The sequence below is a fragment of the Melozone crissalis genome, unplaced genomic scaffold, assembly GCF_028551555.1.
Source record: "Melozone crissalis strain CALT ecotype California unplaced genomic scaffold, PUWL_Pcris_2 ptg000008l_1, whole genome shotgun sequence".
In the NCBI taxonomy this organism is placed as follows: domain Eukaryota; kingdom Metazoa; phylum Chordata; class Aves; order Passeriformes; family Passerellidae; genus Melozone; species Melozone crissalis.
The window spans coordinates 7198343-7218563 of NW_026535786.1; the positions used below are offsets into that span (position 1 = coordinate 7198343).

Here is a 20221-nt window from a genome sequence, read left to right on the forward strand (position 1 = left end):
TCTCTTAGAAAGATTGTGTCTAACACGGACAGGTTTAATGCAAGTTCATCACATAACACTGACTTTTTGGGGACATTTTATCATATACATAATTTTCTTGTCATCCACAATGATCCCCTGGACAGGAATTGCTTTGATGCTGGTGAGAATAATAAAGGACTCAAGCATTTTTAAGTTACTCTGAAACTTAGATTCTTTCACATTCTCATTGGAGGAAAACCAGCTTTTTCTGTAGAACTATAAATGCTGTTCTTATGATTCTTTTTTTCTCTTTAGGACTTCTGTGCAAGAAGAATAAGAGGTAGGCAGAATATCAGTAAATCAGTAAATCAGTAGAGTTTCTTTGTTAGAGTATCTAAGTAATTGATATTTTTCTTGTGAATGATGTGGTAATTTTTTCTTTACAGCTCCAACACCTTTTTAGTCAGTCTTGTCTTTGCATCTTTAAAATAATTTTCATTTACTGTCCAACACAGATCAGACCACTGCTACAGTCCATCTGTTCTGAGACTGCTCTTCCACAGGGATAAGGCCTACTGTTATGATTTTGAAGCTTCAGACACAGAAATAAGCCCTCCATCCTTCCCTAAATATAACACTGTTTTTCTGTAATCACTTTGTTATTCTGTGTGTCAAAGATAAGAAAAACGAGCCAAGCTTTGGTCATCCTGCTGCCAACTAGCACTTAAAATTTCATAGATGGCCTATGCCATGCTAATCATGAGCTTAGCACGGATTTCAGACAGAAAGAGGTAATGTGCAAGAGTTGCCAAGTCTCATTCTGAGTGCTAAACCAGTCAGGCTGTGACTGCTAAATGCAGATTCAAAAGCAATCAAAGTAGGTGAATCTTGGGAAAAGGGACATTGGGCTTCTCCCTAGACAAAAATCCAAATGCCATCTGAAACTGATCTGGAAAGCTGCTGCAAGGTGATTGCCTTCAACATAATTTCTTTTTCATCTCTTGGGGGAAAAAAATTCCTAAATTCTCCAGAAAATGGTAGGACCGGTGTCGCGTACAAATACAGATTTCCCATATTTGCAATGCCCAAACAAAGCACCAAACAGAACTTTGCTGATCTTGCTTTCCTGATTTTTCCTCTAATGAAAATTTGGGGATAGCATTGTTGCGTGGTTTCAGATCATGCTTCCAGCCCAGCTGGGAGCAATAGAGATGTCTACTCCCACAACACAGTGTAGTGAGTGTTTATTTAACTGGAAAGATGAAAGTGAAGAAATCATGGGTCATGTTGTAAAACAGAGTCACGAGTGATACCTTTGGAAGTGAAGATAAATTAATAATTGTGGTCTCTCAAATCAGGCCCATGCTTTCAACAAAGAGCATTAATCAGTTGCTGCAGGATGACATAATGCAATAGTTCTCAGACTGATCGCTAAAGAAGAATCTGGATGATTAAAAAACTAAAGATAAGCTCAGTACTCGTGTTCCCTAAATATCCAATGTACAAATGCAAACCACCTAAGAATAGCTTCAGGAAAGAAAACAGTTGATACACGCCAGCACTGCAAAGATGGCTTTCACAAGATCCTGACAATAATAAAGGATCTATTACCCACAGAAAAATTAAAACTTTAAAAAATATTTGGGAACTACACTGCAGCTATGGAAACTGTCTCTATGAGTTATTGCCAGTTTAATAACCTAATGTTTTATCACCATGCCCTAAACATTGAGTATGGCTTCAATAAAATCCCAGTTTAGTACAATCAGTGAACATGTGTTCGGTCATATTATATATGTTCCATAACTGAAAATGATCTTTTACCTAGCATACATTCTCCCTAGATTTACTAATTAGTAACTTAGGAATAAAAAATTCCATAATATAAAAAAAAATATTTGAAAGCTATTAGACTATTTTAATTTTTAATAATGTCTCTGCTGTGTGTCTTCAGCAATAAACAGGAGGAGAGAAATTGTGGATGCCTTATACCTGGAAGCATTCATGGCCAAAATAGATGGGGCTCTGAGCAACCTGGTCTAGTCCTGGAAGGTCTGGACCTGGAAGGTCCCCAGCCTGTGGCAGAGGGGTTGATCTTTAAGGTTCCTTCCAGCCAAAGCTTTTCTATGATTCTATGATAGTTAAAAAAAAAAAAAAAAAAAAAAAAGTGCTGGAGACAGCTTATGGGTAAGGATGCCCATAAGAAAGCTTTTCTTATCATCTTCTCTATGTAAAAGAGATCAGCTGATACTCAGAGATATGCAGGTTTGCATCCCTTTCCAATCTTCTGATGTCTATTATTTGAATTTTTTGATGAAAGATACTTAGGTATTGTTCAGAGAAAGCAGTCTTTCAAAAAGAAAACTACCTATATAATGGTGGCACAAGACAGAACAAAAATTAAAGCTGATTCTAAAGAATTGGGCATTATATCACCCTGACATTATTAGGTAAGGCCACAAAGTATGGGATGCTGAAGACAATGAGGTCATCAAAGATTTAGACAAATAAATGAGAGCTTTTTACAAGCAAAGAATTATTGCACATTTTGAAATTTAGACACTTCCTTCCCTGCTGCATTATTTACATTGATATTAGATACTATTTTGACCAGTGCTAACATATCAACATAAGAAAAAATATCTGTGAAAGAGAAAAAAGACAAGGGCATAAATTACAACTTTCACCTCTTCCTTCACTGATGACTAGAAAAATCAATGCCTTTTGGTTTTGCTGATCCACTGCTGCTGAGTCATGCTCCTAAAATAAGAATAATTTCCTTCCTGTTTGTTCTAGAAACTTCAAAATTGCCTCTTAGCCACAAATCGCAAATCATGGAGTCACCTCGGCCATTTAAGAGATCTTCAGAGTGATTGCAATAATCAGGCAAACTTTATAATGAAGTACAGCTGGAATGAGCACTCACACACTTGCACTGCAGATTTTTCCACTGGGACACAACACTCCCCCTTTCTGTAGGTACTATGGTACCAAGTGACAGATGAGTAGGTCACATTATCTTCCTTGCCAACAGTTGTCCCCTTTACCAATCCTCACAAATCATGTTGCCTCAAGATCTATGGAGATGCACACAACACACCTGATGCTTATGGGATGAGTGGCCTTATCACCACTTTTGACTCCATGAAATGGCATTCAATAACCTATTGACATTCCAGGTTTGTGCCTTTGGTCCTCCCTTGACTTTTGTGGCCTGAATGGATCATTGTTTCCACAAAAAAAAAAAAAAAAAGGCATAAAATGTGTAGACATGGTGCTTGGAGATGTGGCTTAGTGGTGGACCTGGCAGAGTTGGATTAATGGTTTGACTCAATGATCTTAAAGGACATTTCCAACCTTAACAAATCTATGATTCTATTCTGTATGTGCATATACATCAAGCTTTGTGTTAGGAGGCCTTTATATCCTGCTATGTGTTAGCAAGATTCATTATGCTGTGGTTGCAGGATTATTTATATCTCTGTCCTCCTTTTCAGTATCTCTGAGTATGCTCACATCAGGTCTTGGCCTCTTCAACTGTAACTTGAGGTTAATAACTTCTATATCAGCGTATTTCCCTCTCCTGATCCAACTGGTTTATCTCATTTCATGTTTTTCCCTTCAGAAGTTTGAAGCAAATGGAATTTACAGTTGCTAGACTCCTTTGTATGTGTGTGTATACATACATATATATGCATAAATATTTATAATCTCAAATGATAACAAAATAATGCATACTACTAGTTTATATATGTACATACTAACATTTTCAGTTGGATGAAAAGTCTTTAAAAAGACCAGAAAACACACTTTTCTGTGAGCTGACACAAACATTTATCTTACTGAGTTTCCTGCCTGTCTGTAAGACCACCATGTGTCACCCACAATGGGGTGTGTGTGGGTGACAATAAACAGCCTGTGGAAAAGGCGGAAATCCAGGAGAAGGAAGGTGGCTGCTTGGTGTGGGTGTTTTTCTGTGACTATGAGTGAGTGTGAGCAGGGGTGTGTGTGTATAAGTTTAAAGAAACTGCTGTAGGAAGGTGTATAGAAATTTGTAGGAGTTTCTAAGTGTATAGTAATGCTTTCTACTGAGAGAGATCTTAAAAATATATTCATTACAACTTGCCAGTTAATTAAAAACAGTTAATTAATAGATCATTACACCACTTCAATCCTGATTTGATTTATTATATGTACATTGAGTAGTTATGCAGGCTGACAGTGGTGACCTAGACAAGGCTGTCTTCCTCAGGCAGCTACCAAGCCTACTCCTTTTGTTTGTCTGGTGGAGTTTCCTTCACCAGTAAACAATTTCTTAAAATCCCACATCACTTCTTTCTCACTCTTTGTCTGCTGAATCAACTATTGCTAAACATCTTGGTTTTAGAGGATCTCTAGAGTCCCACCAAACCCAACCAAAAGCCCCCTGAGGACCCCTACTTGCTCCGGAGGGGTATGAGTGAACCATTTCAACTTATTGCTTTCCCATATGTACCTGGACAATACAACATATTTATACTGTAAAAGCAATTACCAAAATAACCAGGGCAACATATGGTACTCATAAATTATTGCAGGAAAGTCCTATATCTGTCACATGCAGTCAGTGAGCAAGTTCCAGGGAAAGGCAACTGTCTCCTGAGTTACTGAATTCTCACGGAGAAGGTGTTTTGACTTATTCATTGAGCACACAGATTGAAATCTCTTTCCAAATTGCATGACTGTGCATACTTCCCAGACCTTTTTAGCATGTGTCACTACCCACTTCCCTTCCTTTCTGCTCCTTATCCACCCATATCCACTTAGGCTCACAGCCTTAAAACAATGTAGACAGTAGAGATATTTGGTCCGAAGCCTATTCCTGAGCAAAATTATTGTAGATTTAAGGAATTCCATACTAGCTGCTCTGCTCTTCTGATCTGTTTTCCATGCTCTGAATTGCTAACACAGACCCAGGACTGGCTCAGTTTTGCAGTGATGACCCCAAGCTCTCTAACAAGCTTATGCTGCATAGCAATTTCTGATACCTGTAATATTACATGGCTTTAGTAACATGTGATGCTTTTGTTAAAACTAGCTCCTGGAAATGTCTGATTTTTGGAGGCATTTAGGCATTCAGCCAACAAAAGACATATTTTCTACAGCTTCTGATTAAAGGGAAAAGCTTGAAAATGTGACATGAAAGTATCCTAACAACCCTTAACTAGCATGCAAATGGAATAATCTAAAAGTCTAATATTTCAAAAGGCTCTTGTTTTGATTCTGAGGGTAAATGTATGATTTTGATTGCTTGTGATCTGGACTGCAAACTAAGTACAGTGAAAGCAACGATACATAAGAACTCCTAATGGGCAAAGTAAACACAATTATAGAAAAAAAAAATGTTTTGCTGTTTGCCCACCTAGCTTTTAATAACCACAGGTGAAAAAAAGCAGTAGGTACATCTTTGAATCTACATGAAATTTTTCAGGCTGTTTTGGATGTTTTTTATAAAGAAATTCTGGAGGGAAGAAAAAAAAGTGACAAGGGTTAGCTCTTGTTCTGACCCTGGTTGAATGAGGAAAGAAATTCACTGATGTCCCAAGGAGCAAAGTCACTGCCAAGAGCTCCTGATGCACTGTCTGATAGGCATGAAGACAGGCTGCTGTAAAGCTTCACGAGTAACACAACAAAATATTGTGCTTCCAAATAAGAGCAGAAAACTGTTGTGCAAAGAACAGGTGTACCTGCAGCACAAGCATAGGCTCTGAAGAACCCCTTGGCACGGCCTCCATTCCCTGTAGCCACCATTTCCCAGGGACCAGGCCAAGAATTCCTTCACAAGCCTGTCTTGGTTGCCAGACCTGCAGCAGCAGAACCTGAGATGGTCAATATCCCAGGGAGCCAGGAGCTCCCTGCTTGCCCCCTCCCATGCCAAGGTGTGCTAGGGTCACCTTGAATTACCTGTGTGGAGTGGATGCTTCAGACCAGGAAATCAGCACCAAGAGGAGCAGGCTCCCTGTGATGCTGCACATCCACACAAGGCCCAAGGACAATCTGGCTAGTTGCTACTCTACAGAATTGCTATTATTCCTCCATCGCATCAGCATCTTCTTAAGCCTGTGCCTATTAGTTTTTAGCTTAATTATCACTTCAGCATTGTTTAATCTTCTTGAAGACTTGATCTCCAGAAATAAACAGCTTGCAATAGAAAAATGTCTATCATGGCTTTATATTCATATATTCATATCCTTCTTGCCACATTTTATTAATGTGTTTATTTTAATAGATAAGATCCAGCTTACAAAACCAAATTATAACACACATTACCACATTCAAAATTCAAATATAGATGTGTCCTGATCTTATCAAGCAAAGAGTTTGTTCAATATCCTTGGTTAAATGCTTTCTCTCATCTAAAGAAACAACTGGATTTGAGAAATACTGAAAACTCAAAATAATTCTAAATAGTCAGTGAAGTGTAATAAATATTAGCTTACAGTTAATCTGGCATTTATTCTCTGACTTCTCTTCCGCCTACAATCTTTTACCTCAAAAAGATAAAATTATTAACAGCAAATTGCTTTTTTTACATTTTAGTTCCACGGGTAAATTAGTATTTAGCACTATCTTGTACTGCACTTTAGAACAGTGTTGCAATGTAATATTGAAATGTAGCTGTAGCCTGAAACAGGGGCTGGCTTTGGAGGATCCCAATTTCCCCATCTCTTAGCAATTTTCATCTTAGACTTTGACAATTTAAAGGCAAACGAAAGAGTACTGTTTTCCTCCTACTATCTTTTTGGAAAACCAGACCAGGAAATAAAAATTCACTGCAAATTCCTTGAGCTTAAAGCTAGAAAATCATAGCCTCAGCAATAGAAGGCTATAACTGTACTGGTAAACTACCAAATGGTTAACTACAAAGAGAACTTTGAATAATCTGGCAGACTTGTTGGCTCTACAGTGGTAACAGCAAATCCAAGCTGTCCCTGGGCTCACACCTATGACACAGAACCATTATGATCTCACTAGCATAATGTGTGAAAATACTTATCCTCACCATGCTTTGTGAGGTTAGGAACTACTGATGTTTCTGTTTCACAGGTGGGGAAGACAAGTACCAAGAAGCCAGGTAACTTGGTCAAGACAAAACAACAAGCAGGTAGCACCTGCTAAATCCTGCATTCTTGACCTAACCCCATTACCCACACACTGGAGAGCCCGTGGTCCTCTCTGTCCTATAGAACTGGATAAAATCAGGTACTACAGGAACATGAACAATGTGATGGTGGTTACTGTTATAAACCAAGGTCAGGGCTATCTCTCCATTGGTGTGTGGGGTTTTCATGACAAAATGATGGCATAGAGAAGGAAGCATAGTGTATATATATATATATATATGTATTTTTTTTGGCAAATATCATGGTTAGCATCAGAAAAACACAACTGCCAAGAGATCCTGAGTTTCTAACTGACAACATTTCTGATGAAAAGCAAACCATTTAGTACCTGTAATTTTGCTTATTCACTCTCTTACCTTATGAAAATTCATCCAATATCTCAAGTTGGAAGGGACCCATCAGGATCAAATCCTGCCCCTTGCAGGACTACCTAAAAGTAAATCTGTGACTAAGAGCATCAGCCAGGCATGGTATGACCACTTCACAGGGAAGCCTGTTCCACTGACTGACCAACCACTGAGTGAAGACACTTTTCCTTTTATCCAGTCTGGACCCTGATGCAGATTTATTCATTTTCCTCACATCCTACTGCTGGTCCCACTGAGAGAGAAGAGCAGCACCTCCTCCTCCCTCTGTTGCCACCCTCATGGATGTTGTAGACTGCAATGAGGTCAACCCTTAGCATTCCCCAAGCTGAACAAACCATGACCTCAGCTGCTCCTCATGTGTCTTGTTCTCATAACGCTTCACCATCTTGGTCACCCTCCTCAGGACACTCTCCAATAGCTTTACATCTTATGTTGTGGTTCCCAAAACTGCCCCCAGCACTCGAGGTGAGGCTGCCCCAGTGCAGGGCAGAGCAGGACAATCCCCTTCCTTGCCCAGCTGGCCATGCTGTGCCTGATTCCCCCATGGTATAAAGGACCAGAATTGGTCCTTTTGGCTGCCAGAGTGTACTTGAGTCACTTTCAACTTGCCACCAGCCCAAGCCCCCAGATCTCTTTCTACAAGGGCTGCTCTTCACTTCAAATGTCTAGAGACAGTTCTCTGGTATACCCAGGTCTCTCTGTAGGACCTTCCTACCTTCAAGGTAGAAGCTGAAAGCTTCTCCTAATTTCATGTCACTGGCAAATTTACTTAATGTACATTCAACTCCCACATTCAGGCAATTTATGGAAACATTAAAGAGTGCTGGCCTTAGAGTTGAGCCCTGGGTAACTCCACTGGTGACTGGTCACCAGCCTGATGTAAATCCATTTACTGTAACCCTTTGAGCCCAACCCAACACCCATCTAGATCCCTGCTTCTTAGCCTTACATATTGCCTCTTATTCTTTGCTACTAAGTAGAAATACAGAGTGCAATGCCTTGCTTTTCATGAATCTCTGAAAATTAAATCACTTTTGAAAAACTTAGATGAACGCTGCAAACAGACAAAAATTGGTTTCATTGCAAACAGACATTTTGTCAAGTGCATGTTTCTCCTAATGTATTTGTGTCCACAAATGCTATTATCTGCTGGAAGAACCATTTTTCCTGTTCTATCACTCCACTGAACTTCTGCCCTCCCAGATTTACTCAGCACTTAATCCTCTAAGATTTCCCCATGGGAATTAATAACATTCAACCTGTTCCCGAGTTATCCAGATGCTCTTTACATCCCTGGGATGTGTCGCACAAAAGATGCAAACCTACATAAACCCTCATCAGCAGAACCCTTGCTGGCAGAAGGATAGAACTGCTAACAGCACAGCAACAAGTCACAGTGAGAGATCACTGCAATGCAAACATGTCCTGAGAAGTGATTTCAGCCATCTGAGGAACACACTGATAGTCAGCGCTTGTGCTACTCCTGAGAAGGCAAAGTGCAGATGTGATTCCCAGCAGATATCAAAAAGATGCTTAAATTACTTTATTCCAGGGCTTTGGCAACATGTCCCTCCTTTCTTAATAATTGTTCAGCAAAGCTAGCAAGAAAATTAATCAGGATTTGCTTTTTTTTCTATATTTTTTTTCTTAATAAATCAGTGATCCTTCCAGGGGTTTTCTAGTCCTTCACAGATCAGACTGTTGTTAAAGCAATGATCTGCTACTTGATCTACATACTGCTTTCAACATTCACATTATACTTGGAAATGGCAATCAGTTTTTTGATTGAATTTTCACTGTAAAATACAATTTAAAAATAATCTTTTTGAAAGGAAAACAAGACTTTAGGGATTAATAAAAGCATGTCTTCTATAAGTCACTGAGGGATTGATTAAAATGAACGAGGAGGGAAAATGGGGTATTAGTCAATTATAGACTGACTGTGAACCTCCAACATGAAGTCCTGAGAAAGCAATCCTAGCCCTATAAAACACTCAGTAAGACAGTTCTAGAGAATAGAGCAATACTAATGCTGCTGGCAAGACCTCATAAAAGAGTCTGAATACAATGGTTTTAATCTCTCTTCAAACAAGAGTTTCAAATTGGAAACTTGCAGTGAAAGTAAAATTGGGGGGGGGGGGAGGGGAAGGCATTATCTGACAATGAATCATTCAGTTTGGAAATTAGATTTCTAACTCTAATAGCAGAATGAACACTTCATCTCACTGGAGGACTGGGAGCAAGAAATCAAACATAAAAGGATGGAGTTATCTAAATAATGATACAGATGCTATGTTAATGGCCATAGTGAAAAATCAAAGTAAGACAGCACTGCTCCTGAAAATCAAATGCTACAAACTGGCTACTGATCATACTTTGGCTTAATCCCTTCCTGGAGTTTCATGATGGAAATTGTTGAAATGGTGCAGAGGTGGGCGGAAAGCCTTTTAGAGATGTAGATGCATTTTATTTGAGTCCACTTTTTAGTGTTCCTCATTGACCTGTGTCCCTACTTTAAGTACACCTCTCAAACCACAATTTCCCCTACTCCACAAGGGAAATGCTGCTTCTTTTTTTCCATCTTCTGAAATTGAATTTGCAGCACTGAAGCTGTTTCACATGCTTTACAACAGCAAGGGAACTTTTGGAAAGATGCTGAGCATAGCAACTGGGTTTCTGATGATGACAGATCTGTTCTGCTTGGTGCTTCAAACCGTGCATGGTTTGAAGATGGGAAGGTGTGGGCAGTGTGTGATGTGGAGGGTAAAAGCTGACCAGACAGAAAGGATGGAGTGAAATTGCACACAGAACCATCAACTCTGCTTTTGAGACTGACCTGCCCCTGCTCACACAAAGATAAACCTATTTTTCAAAGCTGAATTCCTTGGAAAATTCCAGCTTCTCTTTAAAAGGAAAATACTGTAGGGAAGCGATGTGAAAAGATGAAAGGAATGCACCAGCTTGAATTCCTGTGCTCTACTGAGGCTTAGAGCAGCTCTTAAAATTGTCATCCTCTTCTATTACTTTTCAAAATATCACTTCAAAATTATGAGTGTGTAAGAATCCTGTTTGAGGATTAGGGCCTCCTGGTGCTGCAGAGACACATTTAGAGACACAGACTGTGTCTGCACGGGCATATGGCTAAAGCAAACTGGAAAGGTTTCTCCTTGCAGTGCAGTAAGTTACACTTGACACATAATACAAACTATGTTTGTCACTTGAAAGAGAAAGAGAGAGTAACGGTTTCAGTTCTGTCTTTGTCATTCAAAAATATTGACAGCTTTATTGTTTTTTATTATTTTTAAGCAGTCATGCTGAAATTAAATGCCAAAATAAGCCATGTACTTGCCAGTCGATGTGGAGCTCTGAAACGTGCTAGCTGCTTTGTGGGAGGAGAGAGGATTTCGTCCTCAGGGAAAGGAGATTTTCTGTGCTACAGAAGTGGCTCTGTGGCACATTCCTCTCTGCCTAAACAATGTGACTCATCTGCTCTCAGTCTGGAGCCCTGCAAATTATGGTATTGTAAAAACATGCAAAGTTCACACTAAGTTCACAAAGCTACAAAAATAATCTGTTGCCTGAGCAATGGATGATCCAGCAAGCAGAGCTCTGTGCTGGAATTCAGCACTCCTAAATCCTGCTCTTGAATATCCCACTGATTTTTGAGTGCCTTAGAAAAACTCCATTCTGTCTTAAATCTCTTTTCCTTCTTCTCTTGTCTTGTTAAACTCTCCATGTGCAATGTTTCCAAGGTGAAATCTGTGCTAGCCATCAGAATACTGATGATTTTTCATCATCTCTGTAAGTAGTATCTTCTCTTTGACCATGACAGACCCTAACTTGGCCTGTTCAAATCCATTCTAAATGCTGTCATAAGATCCCTTTTCCAGTTCATCAATCGCACTTTTTTATCCTTCTCGTCACACTCCCAGCATGGGCTTCCACTTCCTTGCTGCATCTAATAGAGGCTTGTCAACACTGTCAACACCCTCCACGTGCTGTCCTCAGACATTATCTCTAATTCAGTGGCAGAGGGAGATTCTCCCTCTGTACGGCCAGTGCTAAACATCCAGATAATCCTTCTGTGCCTTTTCTCATGTTCTATGTAATACTAAGGAGAAGGTTTCCTTGACATTTGCTAACTAGATTTTTTTTTCCTCCTAAATGGTCAAAATAAATTTCTTTCCACACTGTATCCTTATAAAACAAACAAACCTCCCAGTTTTGCCTTCTTGTATGCTGATTCCTCTGCCTAGCTAGCATCAGCTTCTTGTTTCCTTTTGTTACCCAGCTACCCACTTGCCTCTCTTTGTTTTCCCAGGCTTTTCACCTCAAATGCAAGGTCTTTGACACTGTGACAGCCTTCTGATCTGTGCTTGTACTGTGCTCTTCTGAATCCTGTGTAAGGCTCCCTGGGTGCTATGGCAATATGAGCAGCAAAGCCCTGGATGACAACTTGTTTAAGCATCATGGGAGAGGAACAAGGGCATGAGAGCCAAGAAATCTATAGGTGTGTTTTCCTTTTTCAGACCATTCTAGTCTGGAACTGAATTAGCTAAAGAATAAAGCAGCAGCAAGTCATGAATGTTTAGAGTAAGAGCTTGAACCTTTCTCTGAACTCTGACACTTCCTCATGGCAGTTTCTGAGAAAGTCTAACCTTTTCCAGTTCTTCCACATGTGCTTGCACAGCTGGCTCAATGCAGTGGGGAATTAAGCCCATACTGTGACATATTACCAATCACTTCACTATGCTTGAACGGTTTTGGGCACATAACACTTGATTTCAGGATGTCTAGTCCAAATCTTGATATTTACAAAGTAACAAGAACTGTTGCCAGATAAATGGAAAACACGTGTTAATCCTACTTAGTGGAGACAAGAAGAATGATTATATGGTGGAGGCACTGGACTGGGATCAGTATTTAATCCAGATAATCATTGGGCATTGGGTTCCAAAGCATTTTCTTTTCACACAGACCTCCTGCAACTGTGACCAAATTACTAATTATTTGGCTTTGAGAAAGTAAGAAAAGTTCTTAGAGATTTCCAGGGAGCCTGGCTAGTTGTTCTAGTTGTCACTGTCTGCTCCATGTGCTGTGACTCACACTGTTTTTATAGGGACAATCAGTTTTGCTTATCTGCTCAGCTCAACAACTGGCCATACAAAGAAGTGTATATTGCTGAAGTAACACTGGTCTTCTAGCATTTAGTAGAGAGTTCTATTTCCTTCAGTGAGAGAAACAGAAATGGATCCTGAATGAAGATTTTAGTCTGGTTGTGAGTGAATTCTGCCTGGCAGTATTCCTTACTCATGCACTGTTCTTGCTCATGGTGTATCTACACCCTTTGGGTAAGGATTTCTGTTTCACAAAATCTTTTAGGGCTAAATTCTGATTCTTCAACACACCAAGGATTGTCAAAAATGAATTAGAAAGCAGTCATAGTGGACAAAGTACTTGGATTCCTACTAATGCTAGCGTCTCTGGAAGTTTAGCAAATTACTAAGTGTTGTAATGTGTGAGCACCCAACTGATTCCCCTTAACCACTTTGCTAAGCTTCATGCAGCTTAAAAGAATTGTGTTATAACACTTCTGTAGGTAGTTTCTGGTGACATCAATATTCTTTTGAATCAAAATTAAATTATGCACTTATTGGAAGTTAATATCCCTGAAATTCATTTCAAAAGTCAATTTAGTATACATGGTATTTCAAACAGCCATAGCAGTGTCATTGCATAAAACAAAGCCCTATCCCCCGCCCCAAATCTATGTCTGCAGTGTTTTTTTAACTTCTGGTTAATAAAAATTTGATTAGGAGGATTCAGACAGCATGTCTAGAATGACAAATTCACAAGACATTAAATCAGTTTATAAAAGCTTTTATTCCTTTGCAATTTTTTGATAAACTGGTAACATGGGAACCTGTAACATACTTCTGACCTTTTTTCAGAATGAAACTAAGACCTTCCACAGAGAGAGACTGTTATCTGTAGTGTACCATTTAAGCACAACCACCTTCATTTTTTACAGCAATTAAATTCCTTAAATCTATCATTTTCTCCAGGGTTACTGTACAGCCTTCCCAATTTAGAGTTCTCTGCCTTTGATCATTAAGAGAAAAGGAGTGACAGCAATACTGCCAGGGAACAGTAGCTGCCTGCATGTCACTTGATAGGTTTATTCTCTTCTAAACTATTAAACTATTCTTCTGAGCTTCTAAACTATTGTTTAAAACTATTTTCCAGGTGGAGTCAGAAAGACAGCAAAGTCCTAGCCATTGTTGCTGTTATTCAAACCAGTTCAAACCTATTCAACCCAACAGCACAAGAAGGTGTCCTTCACTAGCATTAGTAAATGAAAAATTAAAAATCTATGTACCAATTGCACCTTTGAAAACCTCTCCAAATGTCTCTACTTGCATTCAACTGTGCAACAAGCCCTGGGGCAGGATGGAACAGTTAAGTTTCACAACACATTTCTTTGCCAAATCTGGAAGAGGCAATGAAAGTTAATCTCTACTTGGAGAAACTAGTAACAGAGTCCTCCAAAGGGTAAGGACTCATGCCTCAGCTGGACATGGGATTTGGTTAAGTAATTGAAATCCTCTGCTGATTTCCCATGACACAGGCAACATGTGTGTGCAGTAGTGCCCAGGAATTCAGCCTTGGACAAGCATTAGGAGACTGGGGTGCTTACTGTGCTTCTCATTACTGGTATTTTACTATACATAACAGTAGAACAAAAGAAGGGGACCTTGCTCTAATATACAGTGCTTGTCTCCTGCCTCATAACAGACCTGCTACAAAGAAGACAACTTCCTTGGCTGCAGGTAGAGCTGCCTTTACTGTCTGTCTGTCCCCAGGATATTCTGCCATGATAACACTCTTCCAAACATTGCCCACCTCTGGGAAATGCAAAACCCCTCAGCAGCACACAGAATCCAGCCATAAGATCTACAGCCCCATGTTATATGCAAAAGGAAGATAATCTAAATAAATTAAATTTAAAATGGGTATGCTAATATTCTTCCAAGGACATACTGTTGTTCTGTGCCACATATCCCTTACATGAGTATTATACAAGAATGCTAAACTTGCTTTATATTTATTAGAAGGACCACAAATTTTTCATGGGGTGTGTGTAGCTATCTCACTTTATTTTTCTTTGTATGGTGTTACAAGCCTGGCTCTTCAAGACAAGGTTTGTGGTTGAAGACTAGCTGGACTATATGAAAAGAGTTTCAATACTTCTCTTCAGCATTTTTTCATGACTTAAAGAAAACAGCTTTTTAAAAACATATTCATCTTCAGTGAGCTTTATAAGGAGAAGAGATAAACTTGAAAGACCATGAAAAAATTTAAGTATTTAAACTGGAATATAAAGTTATGTTCAAAAGAGTAACAATTTTAAAAGAGCAAAGAAAGAGTGATTCTCAGCTGTTGAGTCTATCCATTGGAGAACTGCATATTTACAAACATAATTACAGTTCTCAGACCTGCTATTCCTCACATTAAATCAAGTTTCAGAGCCTCTCCTTGAAAGGACTACTAACTCCCCTCTCTTCTCAAGTCCTGCTGCCATGGTCCCTTCCCTTCTCACCACTGCTCCCTCATGCAACATGCTCTTAACAGTTTCTGCCTCTACACACAGCCCATTTTGCCTCCTTGTACCTCTCTGTACCACGGCACCTTCCATTCATGCTTAGCTCAGCTTTCTTGCCATGGGATTTTCCCTCATAAACCTGCTCCCAAAAATATTTCTAATAAGTATAGTCTCAGGAAAAAGCAATGTCCTGTCCAAGTATGTCCAATTCACATCAGACACAGTTCTCTATTCATCGAGTCACAGAATCCCAGAATCAAAGAATCACAGAATCCCAGAATCATGGAATGGTCTGAATTGGAAGGCACCTTAAAGACTGTCTACCACGGGCAGGGATGTCACCCACTTGATCAGGTTACTCAGGGCCCCATCCAGCTTGGCCTTGAAGACTTCCAGGGATGGGAAACAGTACAGTTTCCTTTCTTGCAAGTCTTTTAAGTGGGTTCTGTTTTAAAATCTTTCTTCCTAAGACCTCAGTGAGATGATGGATGAGCGGAGGCATTCCAGCCCTTATAAGATGACATTCTAGAAAGAGATTTTTCCTATGCCTGCATATTGTACTGAGGAGGAAGCATTGCTGTGCTCTGCTCAGCACCGCGACTGTGCCAAGTCCTTCATGAATCCTTAGCACTCATACACAGTGCTATCCAAACAGCTTTGGGGGAAGAAGAAAACTGGTTTTTTTCCTTCAGATAAAATACCATGAAAACTCAGTGACCAAATTAAATATTAAGTGGACAAATGAAAAAAAGTCAACTTTAAACTCTTATTAAGAAAGTGTAGACACAAAAGGATAATGAAAGGAAACATCGCAGGGCACTAATATTGGGAATTTTTTCACACTACTAAACCTAGGGGGAATTTCTTTCTAAAGAAAAGAAGAATTCTGTTTCCATAGCAACTCAGTGCTAGAGCCCCCTTACAGTCCAAATTTAGCAGAATTATATGTGCAGCAGCATACTACTGTGCACTTGAGGCTACAATGAAACCACTAACCTCATTGCATTGGGGATGTCAGGTTGAATTTGAAGTGGGACAGACAATATGTCAAGCAAGTCCAAGTATAATCCTAAAAAATAACATCATGCCATAAAGATGAGGGAGAAGTTATAGGTGATAACAAGGCATAAACTAGAAACTCGATAATGTCTTGAAATAGCAAAAATTGCTAAGAAATGGGTTAGCATGTAAAAATGAATTATTTTTATCCCAGTCGTGACATTAATTTACTTACTGCCATGAAACAAGTACTTCAGTGACAGTACTTTCCCCTGTATGAATTCTCAGTACATAGAAGCTGTGCTGCCTTTGTTCAGAAGAGAGGACACACAACCAGTCCACAATGAGAGATTTTATTACAGCTTTTTGAGCAGTTGGAAGTGATACATGAGGACAATACATCTCTGTCTGCAGAGAAATCTCTGCACCTTACCTGGCAGTGCTTTGCTTCTGTTTTTGAAGAGGTTGAAAGACAAACAGCCCAACAAATAAAAGCACCCCCTGCTTAACCAATGCATTTACTGCTCTTAAAAATGAATGAAGGTGGGTATGGTAGCTCTGAAATGTGTCTATTCTGTTATCAGTCGATATGTGCTCAGCAGAGGCAAAGTGAAGCTCAGGTGGCAAGAAAATGATGTTAAGAGCAGAGGTGCCTTACTGTGGATGAGGGTCATTAGAAAGGTGGCAAGTGCTGGTGCAGTTTGAACACCAAGTGCTCCAAGCACTGCTCGAGCTCAGGAGTGACGATTAGAGCCGTAAGCTCCACACATCTGGCTGGCACAGATAAGTGGTCTTCCCCTGCTCTCAGCAGTACTCAGCAGTGCTTTAACCACATTACACACACACTCTGACCAGCTCTGAGATACTAATGGCAATGAAGTACTGAAAAACAAGTGCTGCCAATTTTCCCACTGTGTCACACATTTGGGAAATCATCAGCGAATTAAGAGGAGCTAAGTGTCCTGTGAGTCAAATAACTCTTTCAACCAGAGAGAAGTACATTAAAACATGCAACTTTCTTGGGTTGTTAGATTTTACATCATCTATACAATTTCTGGTTCAAATCATCACACTTTTTGCCTTGTCTGATACAGCAACATTTTGCTACACACTTTATCCTATGCTATTATGTACTGTATCTGCTCCAGAGCTGATGAGAGAGAAAATTGTCGTCATAACCTTGAACAACAAATAAGGAAAAGACTGAGTTTGGATTTTAAGCAAAAAGTTTCAGCAGTTTTTAGTAAGAGGCTAACTTCTAACTCTAGATATGCAATAACATACCATTATCCAATGCATTAATATAGACTGCAGCTAATTCAAAGCTACAGAAAGAGCAAAATGTCTTTCAGCAGTGAAGGTGTGTAAATAGGTCAATGAAATGAGACCACCTACTTTGAGTAGCAAGCTTTGTCTTTTCTTCAATATCAACATTTCAACTGCTTTTTGCAGGAAATAAATGGAAAATAAACACTTTTCTTCTAACCACCTTTCAACAGATTGCTACAAAATCTGGAAGACAACTAAACATCAAATTAAAGCTCCATTTAACACTTTCACCTTCCTCAGAAAGACAAATTAACGTACTTAAGCATAAGCCTCTTGCAAAACTGCTGAAGCTGCAGAGAAAACTAATTGGCTGACTGCGATTTGCATATGAATATTAAATATTAATAAGGTTAATGTATTGTAAGGTTGAATCAGAAGTGACTATATAGCAACTATCTAAGTGCTTTGTCCAGAAACAAGGCACAATGTAAGACTCTGTGTCCATCCCAAACCAGCCTAAGGTGGCCTTTCTCCCTAATTCCCATCACAGCTTGGAATACAGCAGCAGGGGACGCAGCACAGACCCTGCGTGCCAGCTGCCTGAGTGCCTGGGAGCCTGTCCCACTCTCGGCACATTACTCACAGAGAGAGGTTCCAAGCCTACTCATTCCCCTTGATGGAAACGTTTTGCTTCTCCTTACAGAGCTGTGTCTTGGCAGCTCTGTAAGGAGAAGCAAATCACTGAGGATTCTTAAGGGTCAACAATCCAGTCTCATGTCAAAGGAACTTAGTGGGTTACACACAACAGGTATCTTGACCACTTAATTAGTCCAAACGTAGCATTTTCACAGCAAACCCAGAGCGTTTCACTTGCTTATGTATGTTCAAGATCATTTTCTGTACTGGGAGAGAAGATTTCTAGAGAAGCACATCAGTCACAGGAGGACTTGGTGTATCAGCAGAAGAGGATGGGCTGGAGACTGCTTCAGTAATCTGGCCTGAATGCTGACAGCAAGTGTGCTTTACTGCTAACTCAGGCTTTAAAATGTCTAAAATAGGATTTACATCCAAAGTTCTGGCTAATTGTGCCATGAAAAGTGTCCCTTAAAGGCAATCAATAAAAGGATTTGGTCTCACAACACAGACTAATCTGTTTTCTATTCCTCTCCTTCCCCTTCAGGGTGACCAGGCAGCAGATGCAGGGATTTTCCAGAAAACCTGCAATGCTCCAGATCCTGCTTCCTGACAGAGGGTCATTCCATGGAAGCGATGACTTCCAAACCTCTCACATCAAGTCAAGTGCCACCAGGCTGCCATGCTGTGGCCCCCCAGGAGTACCAGGATCTGTGTGGTAAAAAGGGGTCTGGAGCAGCAGCAGGCAGCTGAACATGAGATAAACTGTCATTGCTGAGCAACTTCCATGACAGCTTTTAACAGTGCACACTTTTCCTCTCCCAAAGAGTTCTGACACCTGAACTGATGATATGGTAGCAAGTAAGTGACCCAATAAATCTGACAGCCATCTGCACAGACAATTTAAGAAAAGCCTTGTATTATTGCCAGGGTGAAAACAGCAATGCAGAGTTTTCTTCCTCCCTCCTTCAACTAGGAAAAAACCTAGGGGGTTTGAAGTGTTAAAGATATCGGAATTTAGTTTGAGAGGTGAAAATCTCTTCCTGACAGTACTCTTCTGTCTAAAAATTGGCATAAATGAACATGTCATTTTAAAAGGCTGTGCTTTCTAATGTGAAAGAAAACTAAACCATACAAATAAGTCAATCATTTGAAGAGCAAAGTCAGACCATACTTCCTGGAACACATTTTCCTTTCCATCCAGTCTTCCCCCAGTGCATAGGAACAAGTCTCATTGCTCCCTACAGCTCCCTGAAGAAGAGGAGAGGGAGGTGCTGACCTCTGCTCCCTGGGATCCAGTGACAGAAAATGAGGAAATAGTTCAGAGCTGCACCAGGGGAGGTTCAGACTAGTCAGAAGGAAACATTTCTTTACTGGGAACATTGTCAAACACTGGAACAGGCTTTCTAGAGAGAGGATCGATGTCCTAAGCCTTATTAGAAAGTATTAGAAAGGAACTCACACAATGCCCTCAATGACATGTTGTTATCTGGTCAGTGCTGAACTGGTCAGGCAGCTGGACAAGATAGTCCTTGTAGGTCCCTTCCAGCTGAAAAATTCTATTCTATTCTATTCTATTCTATTCTATTCTATTCTATTCTATTCTATTCTACTCTACTCTACTCTACTCTACTCTACTCTATTCTGCCATGCCATGCCATGCCATGCCATGCCATGCCATGCTATGCCATGCCATGCCATGCCATTCTGATTGGACATTATCCACCCTGGCCCTTGGAATACTCTTCAAAAGCCCCCTCTGTTCTCTGAAGGAGAACTTTATTTTCAAACTCAGTTGCTATTGGAATACTTACAAAAGAGATAATATTCACAAAAACTGTTCTGGAAAGAAGTCACTGAGAATTCCATCCTTTTTACCTGCACTAAGTATTTGCTTCTTTTTTTCTCTTTCCCTGTGGCCACACCACCCTGGTAGAAACCAGAAGTTGGCACATGCAAATGCACAACTGGGCACCTACTTGCAAAGTCCACTGCAAAACAAAATTGCCATTTCATGTAAAAAATCCTGATAAATATGTACCCTTCAGGTACATTGTGGGCAGCTGCTGCTGAGCAGCTGCATCCAGTCAGAGTAGTGTGTTTGGGAGTCTCAGGACAGAAGCAGATAAGGATTTATTGGGCATTAAAGTGTGCACAGTGACTCTGAGGCTTCTAGGAAGGATCAGACCTACTGCAGACCATCTGTGTGTCTGTGAGCCCGTGCT

At 40.0% G+C, this 20221-nt stretch overlaps 1 protein-coding gene across 9 annotated transcripts in view; it reads right to left on the reverse strand.

Moving 5' to 3' along the window:
- Positions 1-20221, reverse strand: part of DLG2 (discs large MAGUK scaffold protein 2) — a 983561-nt gene that overhangs the window by 668663 nt on the left and 294677 nt on the right. The gene's annotated exons all lie outside the window — the stretch shown is intronic.